We start from the raw sequence: 17,419 nt of genomic DNA on the forward strand, positions 1-17,419 counted from the left end.
AACTAAAACAAGATATATACAGTGAAATATGGGGGTAACATGCCAGGCAAGATGGTACTTTCCTACACAACCCTCCCCCCCCAAACGAAGGACAATAAGACTAGCCATGACCTGATGAGTCTTCATTGTCTAAGTGGAAATATCTGGAGATTCCATCTGCATTGGAGTGGGTACTCCCAGGTCTATGTTCCACTGTATAGTCCATTCCCTGTAGAGATATGGAATCCCAGTGACACAGGCAAAAACAACATACATACAGGTACAAATGGGGGTAACATGCCAGGCAAGATGGTACTTTCCTACACCTATGCTGTGCATGCTTTTGTGATGGGTGTCCATGCAGGGCTGGGAGGGCTGTCCATGCATTGGTAAAGTATGCAGGGCTTGGCATTGGGGTTAGTCATATGTGTAGGTGCAGTGCGAGGGATGGAGAGGAGCGATGTGAGTGAGGGTGAGGGTGTGAGATGGCATGCAGTTATGGGGGGGTGATAGGTAGTAAATGTTGACTTACCAGTGTCCAGTCCTCCGGCTACTCCAGTGAGTCCCTCAGGATGCAGTAATGCCAGTACTTGCTTCTGCCATGCTGTGAGCTGTGGGGGACGAGATGGGGGTATGGCGAGCTGGTGCCTTGCCACTATGGAACGTATCTTCCCCCGTAGGTCATTCCACCTCTTCCTCATGCCGTCCCTTGTTCTTGGGTGCTGTCCCATGGCGTTCACCCTGTCCACGATTCTTCACCATAGCTCCATCTTCCGGGCAATGGAAATCTGCTGTACCTGTGCTCCAAACAGCTGTGGCTCTACCCTGACAATTTCCTCCACCATGACCCTAAACTCCTCCTTAGTGAAAAAGGGGTGCCTTTGTGGTGCCATGGGTGTTGTATGTTGTGTGTTGGTGACAGAGTGTTGAGTAATGTGGTGGCGTGTGTGATGTGGGGTGTATGAGGGATGTATGGGTATAAGTGGTGTGTGTGTAGTTGTCTCTGTGATGTCGGTGGCTAACTCTTGCAGTCTTTTGGTGTTGGCAAAGGGTTGTGGGTAATGTGGGTGTGTGTTTTATAGTGTGTGGGTTTGTGGGTGTGGTGTGTGTATGAGTGTCATGTGTGTGTTTTTAGTATTGTCCACTGTAGTGTAGTTTTGTTTGTGGGTGTCCATTTTGAGCACAGCGGTATGTACTGCCAATGCTTTACCGCCATTGAATGTCCGCCGCGGTGATTCGTGGGTTATAATGTGATGGGTGTTGTTTTGTTGGCGTAACAGTATGGGTGTTTGGACCGCCACTTTAGCGTTGACCTTTCCCCTGGCAAATTTGTGTTTGTGGCATTATTCTGTCAGATTGGTGTGAGTGTGTCATAATATGGCGAACGGATATACACCACTGCAGCAGTATGTTGGCGGCCGTCAGCATAGCGGTAAGTGGCATTTACCACCAATGTCATAATGAGGGCCTTAGTATTCCCACTCTTATTCCCCACCATTCCCAATCATCCACTCACATTCACCTATCCACTTAATCCACAGACATAAAACTCCACTATCAATTATCAAACACTTTCACTAATAAAAAGCCATTCCTACGGGCTTTTCCAAAGCTTGTTGCCTTCACAGTGGTAGGCAATAAATAGCGCTTTCGCTAAGGTAAGTCTAGAAAGCTGTTTTGTATAAACCTACTTGTGTAATACTACTCAGGAAGAAAAATATTAAAGTGAGGCACGGACTTCTGTATTCTAGCTTTCTTCCACTAGATGGGAGCAGAATGCCTCCTCAACCCTACACCAAGGCTAAAAACGGAGTTTGCATGTTGGAGTTTTCTGGCCACTGGGCTTTCCGTAAACCACCCGCCCCTTTCATGCCTGTTGACAAGCAGCTGTTGAGAAGCATCAGAGAGCAGTCTGATTGTCTCAGCGGAGGTAGATATTGGGTGCGGGGGAAGGAACAAAAGCAGTAGCAGCAGCAGTCGGACCTCAGAGAAATAAGGAGGTAAGGACCCTGCTTTCACTGCATAGTTTCGTCAAATTAGTAGTGCAAGTATACATGTTTAAGTGATACAGTCACTATTGAAGGGGTCAGTGTCCGACTGGAATAAAACAGCAATATAACGGAACTTTGATAGGATCAGAATCATGTGAAAATACTAATATGTCTTCTCCTTTTTTAATTCATGCAAATAAATTTGAAATAGATTATAAGGGTGTTTTTTAGTAGTTTGCAAGCATCGTGTTGGGAACATGCACTCATCAATTAGTTTCATTACAAACATAAATCGCAAAGCATTAATTAAAAAAAAAAAGGTTCACTGTTTAAGCTTGCAGGATTCCAGGTAGAGCTCAGACGAGATTCCCCTGTACAACTATAATATTGTCACTTTTTCCAAGCTGAGTGATCTTTGTATTTATCTAAATCGAAATAATATGATTTTGTTGCTCCTTCACAAGAACCTAAATATGACGAATACCTGATTATGAACCCTTATGAACAGACAGTAAGGCCCTCATTACAAACCTGGCGGTCGGTGATAAAGCGGCCGTAATACCGCCAACAGGCCGGTGGGGAAAAAAATGGAATTATGGCCACGGTGGAAACCGCTCACACAGACAGCCACTTTAACACACCGACTGCCAGGGCGGTAGCAACCAGCACCACAGCAGTAACCGCAAACAGCCAGGCGGAAGACAATGTACCACCCACTGTATTACAACAGGCCTATCTGCCACCTTTTCCGTGGCGGTACCAACGACATCAAAAGCACAGCGGAAACAGTGCAGAGAAGGGAAACAACTCACCCCAGGAGACTTAAGGAAGAACCACGCCGCCATGGAGCCCGAGTTGCAGGTGTTCCCCATGTTCGTCTATCTCCTTCTTCACCATGAATACCAACACCTGCGAAGACGTCCACTGTGAGTACTGCCACTTAGCACACAAGGGAGGGGGGGAGAAAAAAGAGAGTGACAGACACACGCAACATCCCCACCCCCAACACCATACACACAAACAGATGCAGTAACATTACATATACATCCAGTACCCCTCAGGAATAATGCTAGGACAAAAGGAATTGATGAAAGTGAGTATAATAAGATGAAATACTAGAAATACGTGCTTCAAAATCAAAACAGTATGTACAAATGGAGGGACACTGCCCACTCTACAATGTCTGTGGGCCACAGGGCCACATCACATAGGCCAAGGCTCCACTTGACTCCTGCAACAACACAGAGAGAACACTGCAGGGGCATCAGGTTGAAAATACACAGGCACCTCAGGGGGACGGGGAACGGGGCACCTCAGTCGGATGATGGAACAATACCACAAGTCCTGGAGGGGGCTACATGCCCATCACACTGTCCTGGGGAGTGCAAAGCCACAGTCTATCTAGTGGGTGGTCTGCCCACTGCCTGGTCCTGGGGAGTGCAAAGCCACAGTCTCTCCAGTGGATGGCTTCTCCACTGGTTCTGGAGAGGGCCTCGTGCCCAGTGTGCTTCATTCTGTCAAGGAGGGGGTGAGTGGATGCCTTCTTCCACTGGTTCTGGAGGGGGCTTTGTGCCCAGTTTGCTTCATCCTGGCAAGGAGGGGGTGAGTGGATGCCTTCTTCCACTGGTTCTGGAGGTGGCTTTATGCCGAGTGTACTTCATCCTGGCAAGGATGGGGTGAGTGGATGGCGTCTCCACTGGTTCTGGAGGGTGCTTTGTACCCAGTGTGCTTCATCCTGGCAAGGAGGGGGTAAGTGGATGGCTTCTCCACTGGTTCTGGATGGGGCCTTGTGCCCAGTGTGCTTCATCCTGGCAAGGATGGCGTGAGTGGATGGCTTCTCCACTGGTTCTGGAGGGGGCTTTGTGCCCTGTGATGCAGCACATGGGGAGTGCAAGGTCACAGTCTCTCACCTGGGTGTAACACCCACAAAATTTGCAGGGGCCAGGACACACCACAGTCCATTAAGGCAGGACTACACACTGCTCGCTGGCGGTAACGGCTGCTCTGTGGTGGCAGTAGCAGGGCTGCTGTCAGGGATGCCAGTGGTGGGGGGAGGCTCCTGCCCGTCCCCCGGCAGCCTGAGATGGCTGCCCAATGGAGCTGCTGGCGGTGCTGGCAGTGGTGGGGGGAGGCTCCTGCCCATCCCCTGCAGCTGCAGATGGCTGCCCACTGGGGCTGCTGGCGGTGCTGGCAGTGGTGGGGGGAGGCTCCTGCCCGTCCCCTGCAGCCTCGGATGGCTGCCCACTGGGGCTGCTGCTGCTGGCAGTGCTGCAGGCAGTGATGCTGGTGGCCGTGCTGGTGGCAGTTCTTGTGTCGGGAATGCCCGTGGTGCAGGGAGGCTCCAGCCCTTTCCCTGTAGCCTCGGACGGCTGCCCACTGGGGCTGCTGCTGCTGGCACTGCTGCAGGCAGTGATGCTGGTGGCGGTGCTGGTGGCGGGAATGCCCGTGTTGGGTGGAGGCTCCAGTCCTTCCCCTGCAGCCTCAGACGGCTGCCCACTGGGGCTGCTGCTGCTGGCACTGCCACAGGCAGTGATGCTGGTGGCAGTGCTGGTGTCGGGAATGTCCGTGGTTGGGCGGAGGCTCCAGCCCTTTCTCTGCAGCCTTGGAAGGCTTAACCGCCATGGTTGGTGGTGGGGCTCAGATTCAGTCCCTGCACTAGGCCTCCTGACCTTCCTGCTTGCAGGGGCAGGCCCCTTGCCCTTGCCCTTCACAGCTCGTGGTGCCTCTTTGTCCTTCACCTTGGCAGCCAGTGGTGCCCCCTTGCCCTTGTCCTTCACAGCTGGTGGTGCCCCCTTGCCCTTCACAGCTGGTGGTGCCTCCTTGCCCTTCACAGCTGGTGCTGCCTCCTTGCCCTTGCCCTTCACAGCTGGTAGTGCCTCCTTGTCCTTCCCTTTGGCAGCTGGTGCAGGCACACTGTCAGTGGTTATGGCTGGTCCCTTGGAGCCTCTCCCACCTGCAGTAGCTGCAGACACTACTGTGGCTGTGGACTGGGTGGCTGAGGTGCTAGCCTGGGTTCTGACCACCATGGCCTGACGTGAAGGACGGGGTGGGGGGTAGGGAAGAGGTCAACGGCAGAGAGGAAATGCTTCTTAGGGACACTGGGGCGGGAAGAGGCTGAAGGCCTGGGAGTGGAGGAAGAGGGAGTGGTTGTAGGAGATGTCAGTCTGCTGTGTTTGGGTGCATGGGCTGGATGCTGTTGTGAGATGGATTGCTGTTGGGTGTCTGAGTGCTTGCGTTTGTGTACTTAGGGAGGAGGGGGCATAGACACAGTGGGAAAGGACACAGGGGACGTCTGCATGGAGGTGGGGGTGGTGACTGCCAGTGAGGGGTGTGTCGTTTTAGGCATGATGGTGATGGAGGTATTGGATGAGGATGTAGTGCATGCATGTGTGAATGGAGACGCTACTGGGAGGGTGGTGGACGAGGAGGAGGACACAGTGGAGGCAGTGGATGTTGGTGTGTCTGATTCTGGATGGTGCTTGTGTGAGTACCTGTGGGATGATGTGTGGTGCTTGTGTTTGGCTGAGCCACTCCTGTGTGTTGTCTTGGGTGCATGCGGGTCTGAATGTGTGTTGGGATAGGTTGGGGTTGAGGGGAATGTGACTGGGTAGAGGAAGTTGGAGGGGGAGGCTAGAGACAGGGACAATGGCAGCCTCAGGAAGGAGGCCAGAGCCTGGATTGATTGCTGTTGGGCCACCATGCCAGAGTGAATGCCCTCCAGGAATGCATTTGTTTGTTACAAATGGCCTGCCAGCCCCTGGATGGCATTTACTATGGTTGACTGCCCAACAGAGATGGATCGCAGGAGGTCAATAGCCTCCTCACTCAGGGCAGCAGGGCTCCTTGGGACAGGGCCTGAGGTGCCTGGGACAAAGGAGATGCCCACCCTCCTGGATGAGCGGGCACGGGAAACTCGCTGAGGGGCTGCTGGGAGGGCAGTTCTGGTACAGGGGTGGTGGCTGTACCTGTAGTTGGGGTGGCTACAGAGGTGTCCGCCATCAGCAGGGGGTTTCCATCTGGGGAGGTATCACTGTCCAAACTGTCCCCTCCTGTCTCTGCCGTGGTGCTCCCCTCACCCGCCATCCCACTGGTGCCCTCACTGTCGGTGGATTCGGCCTCCTGGGCCATATGGGATGCAGCTCCCTCCGTTGCCAGTGCCTCTGCTCCTCCGCCAGATGATGCTAATGCACACAAGGACAGGGTAACGAAAAAAAAAGGGGGGGAGACAAAAGACACACTTGGTCAGTGGCTGCACCAACACCACTGTTGGCGTACACAGCACACTCACACAGGGAACAGGCCTACGCACTATGCAATGTACTACCAGTCACAATGCTAGTCACCAGCCCTAGGACAGGAATATCTAGGGCCAATAGCAGCATACCTGAGACCCACAGACCCCTGCCCAGTAGTGGAGGCCTACTAGCTTGGTTTGAGGAATTTTACATCAGAACCCTGCCCAACATGGGACCTACCATGCAGTGTCCTGCCTGGCCTAGGGGCACCCACAGGCCCACATCCCTCACCCGGAGATCACCCCACCACGCGCAAGTTGTAGATTTGGAAACTGTACTCACCCCCTTGTGCTGCCGTGATGCCCTCAAGTGCCAATCCAGCTCCGGATAGGCCACCGCCAGTATGCGGAACATCGAGGGGTCAGGGTTTGACGGGTACCCCTTCCTCGTTGGGAGGCCATCCCCAGCTGACTCGAGCCATGGTCGGTTCCAGACACAGGTCACAGCAGCACTTGCAGTGTAGGTCCTCTCCTGTTGAAGGTCAGGTAGTAAGTGAGAGAACAGATAGAAAATGGCAGTCACATCCGCGGCGGTGCATGCCGTCACCGCCGGCCTACATCACCTTTGGCCACTGTAACCCATAGGGCCCATAGACCACCAATGAGGAGTTGCACGGCGGTACTCGACCGCCTCCCGCAATGGCACACAACGTCAGCGGCATTACCTCATTTCCACCTGTCCATCCACACAGGACAGGCGGACACCATTTTGGGGGGGGGGGGCAGGCCATGGCACCTAACTGCATCACAGTACACATAGGCACTATTTGGGCCTATCCAACAACATACTGTTTCAGTCACAACATGCAATGCAGTGTACAGTTTGGAAATGTGGAATACTGACCAGCTGCTCACCGTTTTGCCCCCTAGATTGCAGCCACTGCAGATGAATAGGAGATGGAGACATTACACCGTGTACAGACCCTTGGTGGACTTGGCAACAATGGAGGACAGGCACATTATCCTCACCTACAGACTTGACAAGGCCGCAATCCAAGAGCTGTGTGCCCAGTTAGAGCCAGACCTGAAATCTGCTATCAGTCACCCCACTGGGATACCCCCTCTTGTGCAGGTGCTGTCTGTGCTCCATTGCTTGGCAACTGGTTCTTTCGTAGGTGACAGGGGGCTTGGCAGCAGGAATGTCACAGCCATTGTTCTCAATAGTGCTAACTAGAGTGTTGTCTGCCCTGATGAAACACGTGCGCGGCTACATTGTTTTCCCCCAGATGGAGGATTTGGCCACAGTGAAAGCTGACTTCTATGCAATTGGACATATCCCCAACATTATTGGGGCAATTGATGGTACACATATTGCCTTTGTCCCCCCCCCCCCGGAAAAATGAACAGGTTTTTCAGAAATCGAAAGAGCTTTCACTCGATGAATGTTCAGAGAGTGTGCCTGGCGGACCAGTACATCTCCCATGTCAATGCAAAGTATCCTGGCTCTGTGCATGATGCCTTTATTCTGAGGAATAGCAGCATCCCATATGTGAAGGCTCAACTCCAGAGGCACTGGGTGTGGCTAATAGGTGAGCCCATGGTTCCCACCCATTATATGTTGGTGTATGGGTATCGGATTGGCCCTAAGGGTTAGTGTTTGGCTAACAGGTATCCCTCAATATTTGCAGGTGACTCTGGTTACTCCAACCTCTCATGGCTACTGACCCCTGTGAGGAATCCCAGGACAACGGCAGAGGAACGTTACAATGAGGCACATGGGCAAACAAGAAGGGTTATAGAGAGGACATTCGGCCTCCTGAAGGCCAGGTTTCGGTGCCTCCATCTAACAGGTGGTTCCCTGTGTTACTCACCCAAGAAGGTCTGCCAGATCATCGTGGTATGTTGTATGTTCACAACCTTGCCTTCCGTCTCCAGGTGCCTTTTCTGCAAGAGGATGAGGCTGGAGATGGGCGTGTGGCAGCAGTGGACCCTGTAAACAGTGACGAAGAGGAGGCAGAGGATGAGGACAACAGAACAGCAGTCGTACAACAGTACTTCCAGTGACACACAGGTAAGACACTGTAACTTCACCTTCCATTGACAGTTTTGTGTTGGATATTGTCACTGGCAGGCTGATTTTCCCACTAATATGGCCGCTTACTGTATCCTTTGGCATGTCTATTTTCAGATATCTGAGCCCCACTCTGGCTCCTGGTGTGTTGACTGCAGCCAACTACAGGTCATACCTATGTATACATTACTGTACAGTTGAAATGTAATGTTTACAGCTTGTTAAACTAATACATAGTTCAAGGGTGTTTATTTATGTGCTAAAAAGTGGCGGGGGTATTGCAGTGGGCTGGGGTGGTGGTGGAGGAGAGTCCAGGGTAAAGTTCCAGTCTATTTGTATCACAGGTGCACTGTCAAAGGGGGCATAGGAAGTGGAGCAATGGCAGTTCAAGGCAGACAGGTTGATAGAGTGGGACACAAGTGTGACATTCAGGAGAGTCTTATTTCCTGGTGGGGTCTTGGCAATATTCTCTGGCTTCTGCCTGGATCGCAGGGACCGTTTGCGTGGTGGTTCTCCTTCTGCAGGGGGGGTGCTGATGTTCCTGTGGCGAGGCCTCCTGTCCACTAGCGTCAGCGGAGGTGGAAGGCTGTTCATCGGTTTGGCTAGTGTCATGGGCCCGTTGGTGTGCCACTGCCTCCCTCTTGGTGTTGGCCATGTCTGCCAGCACCCCTGCAATGGTGACCAGAGTGGTGTGGATGTTCCTCAGGTCCTCCCTGATCCATAGGTACTGTCCCTCCTGCAGATGCTGGGTCTCCTGCTACTTGGCCAGTATCTGGCCCATCGTCTCCTGGGAATGCTGGTATGCTCCCATGATGTTGGTGAGTGCCTTGTGGAGAGTCGGTTCCCTTGGCCTGTCTTCCCCCTGTCGCACAGTAGTCCTTCCAGCTTCCCTGTTGTCCTGTGTCTCTGTCCCCTGGAGCGTGTGCCCACTGCCACTGATCCAGGTCCCTATGTTTGTAAGGTGTCCTGGGGTCCCTGTAGTGGTGGACACACTGCTGATTGACGTGTCCTAGGGACAGTGGTATGGGCCCGCTGGGTGGGTGCTGTGGTGGTGTTTCCTGAGGGAGGAGGCTCTGTGGTGGTATGGGACTGTCCCTGGGTAACCGACTGTCCGGAGGTCCCTGATGGGCCAGGTTGTTCATCCAGATCCAGGCATGCAGAGCTGCTGTCATCACTGTGGGCCTCTCCTGGGGGGGACTGGTTGTTGCTGGCACCTCTTCTCCGGTGACGTTGGGTGGGGGACCTGTGGGGATGTAAATTCAGTGTTATTGTTTCTGCATGTGTCATCTTGTGCTCTATGGTTGTTATTGCCCTGGCAGCTAAGGCTTGTGTGAGTGGTGATTTGGTGGGCTAGGTGATTGTCTCACGTGTGCATGCTTTGGTGATGAGTGTCCATGCAGGTCTGTGATGGGTGTCCATGCATTGGTGTTGCATGCATGGCTTGGTTGTGGGAGGGGTTGGTTGTGATGGTTGGGTGTGTGAGAGGTGGTGGAGTGATGGGAGTGAGGGTGCAGGTATGTGATGGCATGCAGGTAGGGGGGTGAAAGTAGTAAAGATTTGACTTACCAGAGTCCAGTCCTCCTGCTACTCCTGCCAGGCCCTCAGGATGCATGATTGCCAAGACTTGCTCCTCCCATGTTGTTAGTTGTGGGGGAGGAGGTGGGGGTCCACCGCCAGTCCTCTGTACTGCTATCTGGTGTCTTGCTACCACAGAACGCACCTTACCCCATAGGTCGTTCCACCTCTTCCTGATGTCATCCCTTGTTCTTGAGTGCTGTCCCACGGCGTTGACCCTGTTCACGATCCTCGGCCATAGCTCGATCTTTCTGGCAATGGATGTCTGCTGCACCTGTGATCCGAATAGCTGTGGCTCTACCCAGAGGATTTCATCCACTGTGACCCTTAGCTCCTCCTCTGAGAACCTGGGGTGTCTTTGTGCTTCCATGGGTGTAGTGTGAGTGGTATGTGTGAGGGTGTGTGGGATGATGTGTTGGGGTGTGTGCTGTAATGTACGTGGATGGTGTAGGGGTGATGGTGTTTCGTGGCTCTGGTTCTGTGGGTGCTGTTGGTCTGTCTCTCTCAATTGGCAATATTTTTGAGTCGTAACGGGTTGTGGGTAGTGTGGGTGTGTGTTTTATAGTGGTGTGTGGGTGTGGTTTGTGTATGTGTGTCTGGTGTGTGTAGTTTGAATTGTCCAATGTTGTTTTGTTTTGTATGTGTGTGTGTATTTTGAGCACAGCGGTATGAACCGTCAGTGGTTTACCGCAGTTGAATGTCCGCCGTGGTGATTTGTGGGTTATAATGCTGTGGGCGTAGTTCTGTTGGCGTAACGGTGTGGGTTTTGATACTGCCAGTTTATCACTGACCTTTGGGCTGGCAGACTTGTGTGTGTGTCTGTATAGTGACGGATTGCTATGTGTGTGTCATAATATGGGTAGCGGTAAACCACAGTGGCGGTGGTATATTGGCGGCAGTCATAATGAGGGCCTAAGTTACCAGTACATGGTAACTTGTGAGAAGTAGAAGATGTTGGAAAATGCTACACCAAGTTAATCTGCTATATTTCTTGCAGCACTTCTTATTCTGGACTCTAGCAAGCAACGTGGAGCTGGTTTGCTTTAGATCCTTCAAGATTTGAAGTATTGTTAAATAAAAGGATAATCCACCGCAGACTTTTCTCCCCAGTAGAGAAAGTATGGTGGAGGAAAATCTGCCTTTTCTTAGATTCTTTGTTAGAACCTCTTGGGCAGAAAGAATGTTTGGGTTAAACAAGAGTCAGTTACCTGCTGGGACGAGCTATGGATGAGGTGAAATAAACAAGCTTATACTTGAACCACTATTTACCGCTTGTTTTTCATCCTTAACTAAAGTAACATTTGGCTACGAATCCAGGATTCAGAGTGATTAATTTTTTTCACTTCAGCATTGGTTCCTGAAATGTTCGAGCTATGGGATCTGCTGTGTCGGGACGGAGGATGTGTGTAGATGTCTGCAGTCGAGAGGCTGTAATGCAGACCTGAGTAGTGCAATTGAGGACCTTGCTGAGAATTGGAGGTGAGACATTATTATAGCCTGCAAATTCATTGGAGCAAGAAATGCGTTGGGCGTTTCAATTCTATGTCAGGACCAGAGGCGAGGATTATGCATTTATTTCTTCATTTTTTTAACATAGCAGTCTTAAAAGAGCACGAAGAAAAAACTGATAAAGACTACATTTCCCATGAACCCCTGGTATTAGTGCCAAATAATAGTCCAATCACAATACAGTCCGCTGTGTATATATGTGTGACGTCCCTTCCTGTTACTCTTTCTTCACTGCTCGTCAGTTTATTTAATTGCCTCATTAACTCCTCTTTTCTGTGACGCAGTTTTCAAGTTTATAATATTACTTGTAATTGTTCTATAAGTCGCTGAGCATTTTGTTGTCATAAGACTATTTAATTGTTTACGAAGTAGGCTTTCGTCCGAGCATGTTGTTTTTATTCTTCGTGGGTTCTGCGAGGGTGCTGTTGCGCGCCATTCACGGACCTGTCAGACGCATTGGAAGCTACTGGAGCTGCTTTCCTCGACACCTTAGTAGTCTGCCTTGCGTGTTTTGGGGAAGCTCTGTTAGTGAATTCCTGTCAGGTTTCCTATTCTTCCCCAAACCAACCCTCACTGCTGACACCGCTTGCAGGTTACAATTAAATAAACATTCACACTGCACAGAGCCACCTTTTGGTGTACTCTTCCAGTGAACATCAGTTTTACTGAATTGAGCACCAGCGAGGGGCCTACCCTTTTAATCTTTGGGTGTAATTTATAAATGCAATATTAAAAATATATATATATATATATATATATATATATATATATATATATATATTTACATTTTTTTTTATTGTGCTCTCACCCTTATTAACTTGAACCATAATGATGGCACTGAAACCTCATCCTTTCAGAATGCTGAACAGGAAGTGCCTCCCTGCAGGGGTGGTCCTATTGCTTTCTAGCGCAATTTCTAGGGCGCTGACCCTTCTTCGTGATCAACTGGACAAATTAGAAAAAAGTATCCCAGGATTTTTAGTGAGCCCATACAATCTAAAGCAGGTCCTATGGTGTTAAGACTGGTGGTAAAAAGGCTTCCAAGTGTGACGCGGTGCACCTGGAGGGTTTCGACAAGCTTACCAAGACCTTCCGAAAGAGTGCACGCATGCTTAAATATCTACCATACCGGGAGGAAGCTGGAGCGAATAGAGACACTGTCGCACAAAACTTATTCACTGACAGTGTGGTCCCCCTTGGAGAGTAGGGTGTGTTGGATGGAGAGTTTTCTTCCAATAAAAACCAAAACTCAGGTAGACCGTGGTGTCCTGCTTCTTTTTCTTCTGAATCCCCAGAAGGAGGTTCGGGTCATTCAGATATGTTTGACCCTACAGACATTTACCATCCTAGATCATCTGAATTTATACCGGATACCAAGGTAGCTGAATATATGTGAGAAACTAGCCTCTTTCTATCCTTGTTACCCCCACTTTTGACCTGTTTGTGAGTATATTTCAGGGTGTTTTCACTGTCTCACTGGGATCCTGCTAGCCAGGGCCCAGTGCTCAAAGTGAAAACCCTATGTTGTCAGTATGTTTGTTATGTGTCACTGGGACCCTGCTAGCCAGGACCCCAATGCTCATAAGTTTATGGCCTATATGTGTTCCCTGTGTGATGCCTAACTGTCTCACTGAGGCTCTGCTAACCAGAACCTCAGTGGGTATGCTCTCTCTGCTTTCCAAATTTGTCACTAACAGGCTAGTGACTACATTTACCAATTCATATTGGCATACTGGTACACCCATATAATTCCCTAGTATATGGTACTGAGGTACCCCCTATGGGCTGCAGCATTTCTTTTGCCACCCATAGGGAGCTCTGACAATTCTTACACAGGCCTGCCACTGCAGCCTGCGTGAAATAACGTCCACGTTATTTCACAGCTATTTACCACTGCACTTAAGTAACTTATAAGTCACCTATATGTCTAACCTTCACCTGGTGAATGTTGGGTGCAAAGTTACTTAGTGTGTGGGCACCCTGGCACTAGCCAAGGTGCCCCCACATCGTTCAGGGCAAATTCCCCAGACTTTGTAAGTGCGGGGACACCATTACACGAGTGCACTGTACATAGGTCACTACCTATGTACAGCGTCACAATGGTAACTCCAAACATGGCCATGTAACATGTCCAAGATCATAGAATTGTCACCCCAATGCCATTCTGGCATTGGGGGGACCATTCCATGATCCCCCGGGTCACTGGCACAGAACCCGGGTACTGCCAAACTGCCTTTCCGGGGTCTCCACTGCAGCTGCTGCTGCTGCCAACCCCTCAGACAGGTTTCTGCCCTCCTGGGGTCCAGGCAGCCCTGGCCCAGGAAGGCAGAACAAAGGACTTCCTCTGAGAGAGGGTGTAACACCCTCTCCCTTTGGAAATAGGTGTGAAGGCTGGGGAGGAGTAGCCTCCCCCAGTCTCTGGAAATGCTTTGATGGGCACAGATGGTGCCCATCTCTGCATAAGCCAGTCTACACCGGTTTAGGGATCCCCCAGCCCTGCTCTGGTGTGAAACTGGACAAAGGAAAGGGGAGTGACCACTCCCCTGACCTGCACCTCCCAGGGGGGGTGCCCAGAGCTCCTCCAGTGTGTCCCAGACCTCTGGCATCTTGGAAACAGAGGTGTCTGTGGCACACTGGACTGCTCTGAGTGGCCAGTGCCAGCAGGTGACGTCAGAGGCTCCTTCTGATAGGCTCTTACCTCTCTTGGTAGCCAATCCTCCTTCCTAGGTAGCCAAACCTCCTTTTCTGGCTATTTAGGGTCTCTGCTTTGGGGATCTCACCAGATAACGAATGCAAGAGCTCACCAGAGTTCCTCTGCATCTCCCTCTTCACCTTCTGCCAAAGGATCGACCGCTGACTGCTCAGGATGCCTGCAAAACCGCAACAAAGTAGCAAGACGACTACTAGCAACCTTGTATAGCTTCATCCTGCCGGCTTTCTCGACTGTTTCCAGGTGGTGCATGCTCTGGGGGGAGCCTGCCTCCTCTCTGCACCAGGAGTTCTGAAGAAATCTCCTGTGGGTCGACGGAATCTTCCCCCTGCAACCGCAAGCAACAAAAGACTGCATCACCGGTCCTCTGGGTCCCCTCTCAGCACGATGAGCGTGGTCCCTGGAACTCAGCAACTCTGTCCAAGTGACTCCCACAGTCCAGTGACTCTTCAGTCCAAGTTTGGTGGAGGTAAGTCCTTGCCTCCCCACGCTAGACCGCATTGCTGGGTACCGCGTGATTTGCAGCTGCTCCGGCTCCTGTGCACTCTTCCAGGATTTCCTTCATGCACAGCCAAGCCTGGGTCCCCGACACTCTAACCTGCAGTACACAACCTTCTGAGTTGTCCTCTGGCGTTGTGGGACTCCCTTTTGTGACTTCGGTTGGACTCCGGTTCAATTTTCTTTTATGTGCCTGTTCAGGTACTTCTGCGGGTGCTGTCTGCTTCTGTGAGGGCTCCCTACGTTGCTGGGCGCCCCCTCTGTCTCCTCATCCAAGTGGCGACATCCTGGTCCCTCCTGGGCCACAGCAGCATCCAAAAACCCTAACCGCGACCCTTGCAGCTAGCAAGGCTTGTTTGCGCTCTTTCTGCGTGGCTTCTTCACGACGTGGGACATCCATCCTCCAAAGGGGAAGTTCCTAGTCCTCTTCGTTCTTGCAGAACACCAAGCTTCTTCCAACAGGTGGCAGCTTCCTTGCACCCTCAGCTGGTATTTCCTGGGCTCCTGCCCACTCTCGACACTGTCGCAACTCTTGCACTTGGTCCCCTTGTCTTACAGGTACTCAGGTCTGGAAATCCACTGTTGTTGCAGTGCTGGTCTTTGTTCTTCCTGCAGAATCCCCTTATCACGACTTCTGTGCTCTCTGGGGGTTGTAGGTGCACTTTATACCTACCTTTCAGGGTCTTGAGGTGGGCTTTTTTTCTAACCCTCACTGTTTTCTTACAGTCCCAGTGACCCTCTACAAGGTCACATAGGTTTGGGGTCCATTCGTGGTTCGCATTCCACTTTTGGAGTATATGGTTTGTGTTGCCCTTACACCTATGTGCTCCTATTGCAATCTACTGTAACTTCACATTGCTTGCATTACTTCCTTTTGCCATTATCTGCATAATTTTGGTTTGTGTACATATATCTTGTGTATATTTCTTATCCTCATACTGAGGGTACTCACTGAGATACTTTTGGCATATTGTCATAAAAATAAAGTACCTTTATTGTTAGTACTTCTGTGTATTGTGTTTTCTTATGATATTGTACATATGACACCAGTGGTATAGTAGGAGCTCTAAATGTCTCCTAGTTCAGCCTAAGCTGCTTTGCCATAGCTACCTTCTATCAGCCTAAGCTGCTAGAAACACCTCTTCTACACTAATAAGGGATAACTGGACCTGGCACAAGGTGTAAGTACCTCTGGTACCCACTACAAGCCAGGCCAGCCTCCTACATTGGTTGTGCAGCGGTGGGATAAGTATTTGTAACTACTTACCACTTTGTCATTGTGTACTTTCATAAGAGAATAATATACAAAACAAGTTCAGTGTATGTACACCTAACCAAAAAGTTTTGCTTTTCTTCTCTTAAACTTTTACAAAGTTCTGAAAAGTTTCTCTAAACTTCTAAAAGTTTCCAAAAAGTTAGAAAAAGTTTTTTTTCTCTGTTCTTTAAAAAGTTCTGAAACTTTTTCTTTCTTCTCACTGTCTCTAAACCTTCCTTTATCATGTCTGATGTAGAGTCTGCTCTTAAAATAGTCAATACTACCCATGACAATTTGAATTACAAGAGCCTAAGGAGTCTCTGCTTAGATAGAGGTTTAGTGATAGGAAAGAACCCCACAAAGAGTTTCTATATAACATGCTTATTGTGAATGATGAGTCCCAAGCAGGCACTTGAGAAGTTAATAGATGGCTCCCTTTCTGACTCAGGGGATAACCTTGAGGGATGTTGGGAGGGTTCTGTTCCAAATCTGTCCCCAAGCAGACCACCTAGCAATGCTGGTAGTAATAGAAGCTCCCATCATAGTAGGGGTGTTTTAATTCCTGGAGGTCAGGTTGTTAGAGTCCAGTCAGTTAGGGACAGATCTCCCTCTGTTGTATCCAATTGCTCTTCTGTGTCAAAGCATTCCCAACCCACCCACCCTGAAGACAACATGTTAGAAAGGGAACTCAAAAAGTTGAGGGTTGAAGGGACCAGACTGAAGCTTAAACAGCAACAGCTGGCCTTAGATAGGGAATCCCTAGACCTGGAGAAGGAGAGACAGAGATTGGGGTTAGGACCCCATGGTGGCAGCAGCAGTATTCCTGATAGTAATCCTGTTAGAGAGCATGATTCCAGGAATCTTCACAAGATAGTCCCCCCTTACAAGGAGGGGGATGACATCAACAAGTGGTTTGCTGCACTTGAGAGGGCCTGTATGGTACAGGGGGTCCCTCAACGGCAGTGGGCTGCTATATTGTGGCTATCTTTCACTGGAAAGGGTAGGGATAGGCTCCTTACTGTCAGAGAAAGTGATGCTAATAACTACAAAGTTTTGAAGGATGCACTCTTGGATGGATTTGGCTTAACCACTGAACAATACAGGATTAAGTTCAGAGACACCAGAAAAGAGTCCTCACAAGACTGGATAGACTTTGTTGACTGTTCAGTGAAGGCCATGGAGGGGTGGTTACATGGCAGTAGAGTTTCTGACTATGAAAGCCTGTATAATCTTATTCTGAGAGAGCATATTCTGAATAACTGTGTGTCTGACTTGTTACACCAATATCTAGTGGACTCAGATCTGACCTCTCCCCAAGAATTGGGAAAGAAGGCAGACAAATGGGTCAGAACAAGAGTGAACAGAAAAGTTCATGCAGGGGGTGACAAGGATGGCAAGAAGAAAGATGGTGAGAAATCTGAGGATAAGCATGGGGATAAGGGTAAAACCAAAGATCCTTCTTCAAATCCTAAACACTCTTCAGGGGGTGGGGATAAATCACATTCCTCCTCTTCTTCCCAACATACACACATTAAAAAGCCTTGGTGCTATGTGTGTAAAAATAAAGGCCATTGGCAAGGGGATAAGTCCTGTCTAG

At 50.2% G+C, this 17,419-nt stretch overlaps 1 protein-coding gene across 2 annotated transcripts in view; it reads left to right on the forward strand.

Moving 5' to 3' along the window:
- The first annotated feature begins 1,842 nt into the window (after positions 1–1,842).
- The window catches only part of LOC138292458 (5'-AMP-activated protein kinase subunit beta-2-like), a 1,223,251-nt gene continuing 1,207,674 nt past the window's right edge, over positions 1,843–17,419 (forward strand). Inside the window, exon 1 of one of the 2 annotated variants that reach the window (XM_069231076.1) lies at positions 1,843–1,979. The gene's annotated coding sequence lies outside the window, so the exon portion shown is untranslated. The remainder of the gene's footprint in view (positions 1,980–17,419) is intronic. The other variant, XM_069231075.1, reaches the window with a different exon arrangement.

This window comes from Pleurodeles waltl, chromosome 4_2, assembly GCF_031143425.1.
Source record: "Pleurodeles waltl isolate 20211129_DDA chromosome 4_2, aPleWal1.hap1.20221129, whole genome shotgun sequence".
Lineage (NCBI taxonomy): Eukaryota > Metazoa > Chordata > Amphibia > Caudata > Salamandridae > Pleurodeles > Pleurodeles waltl.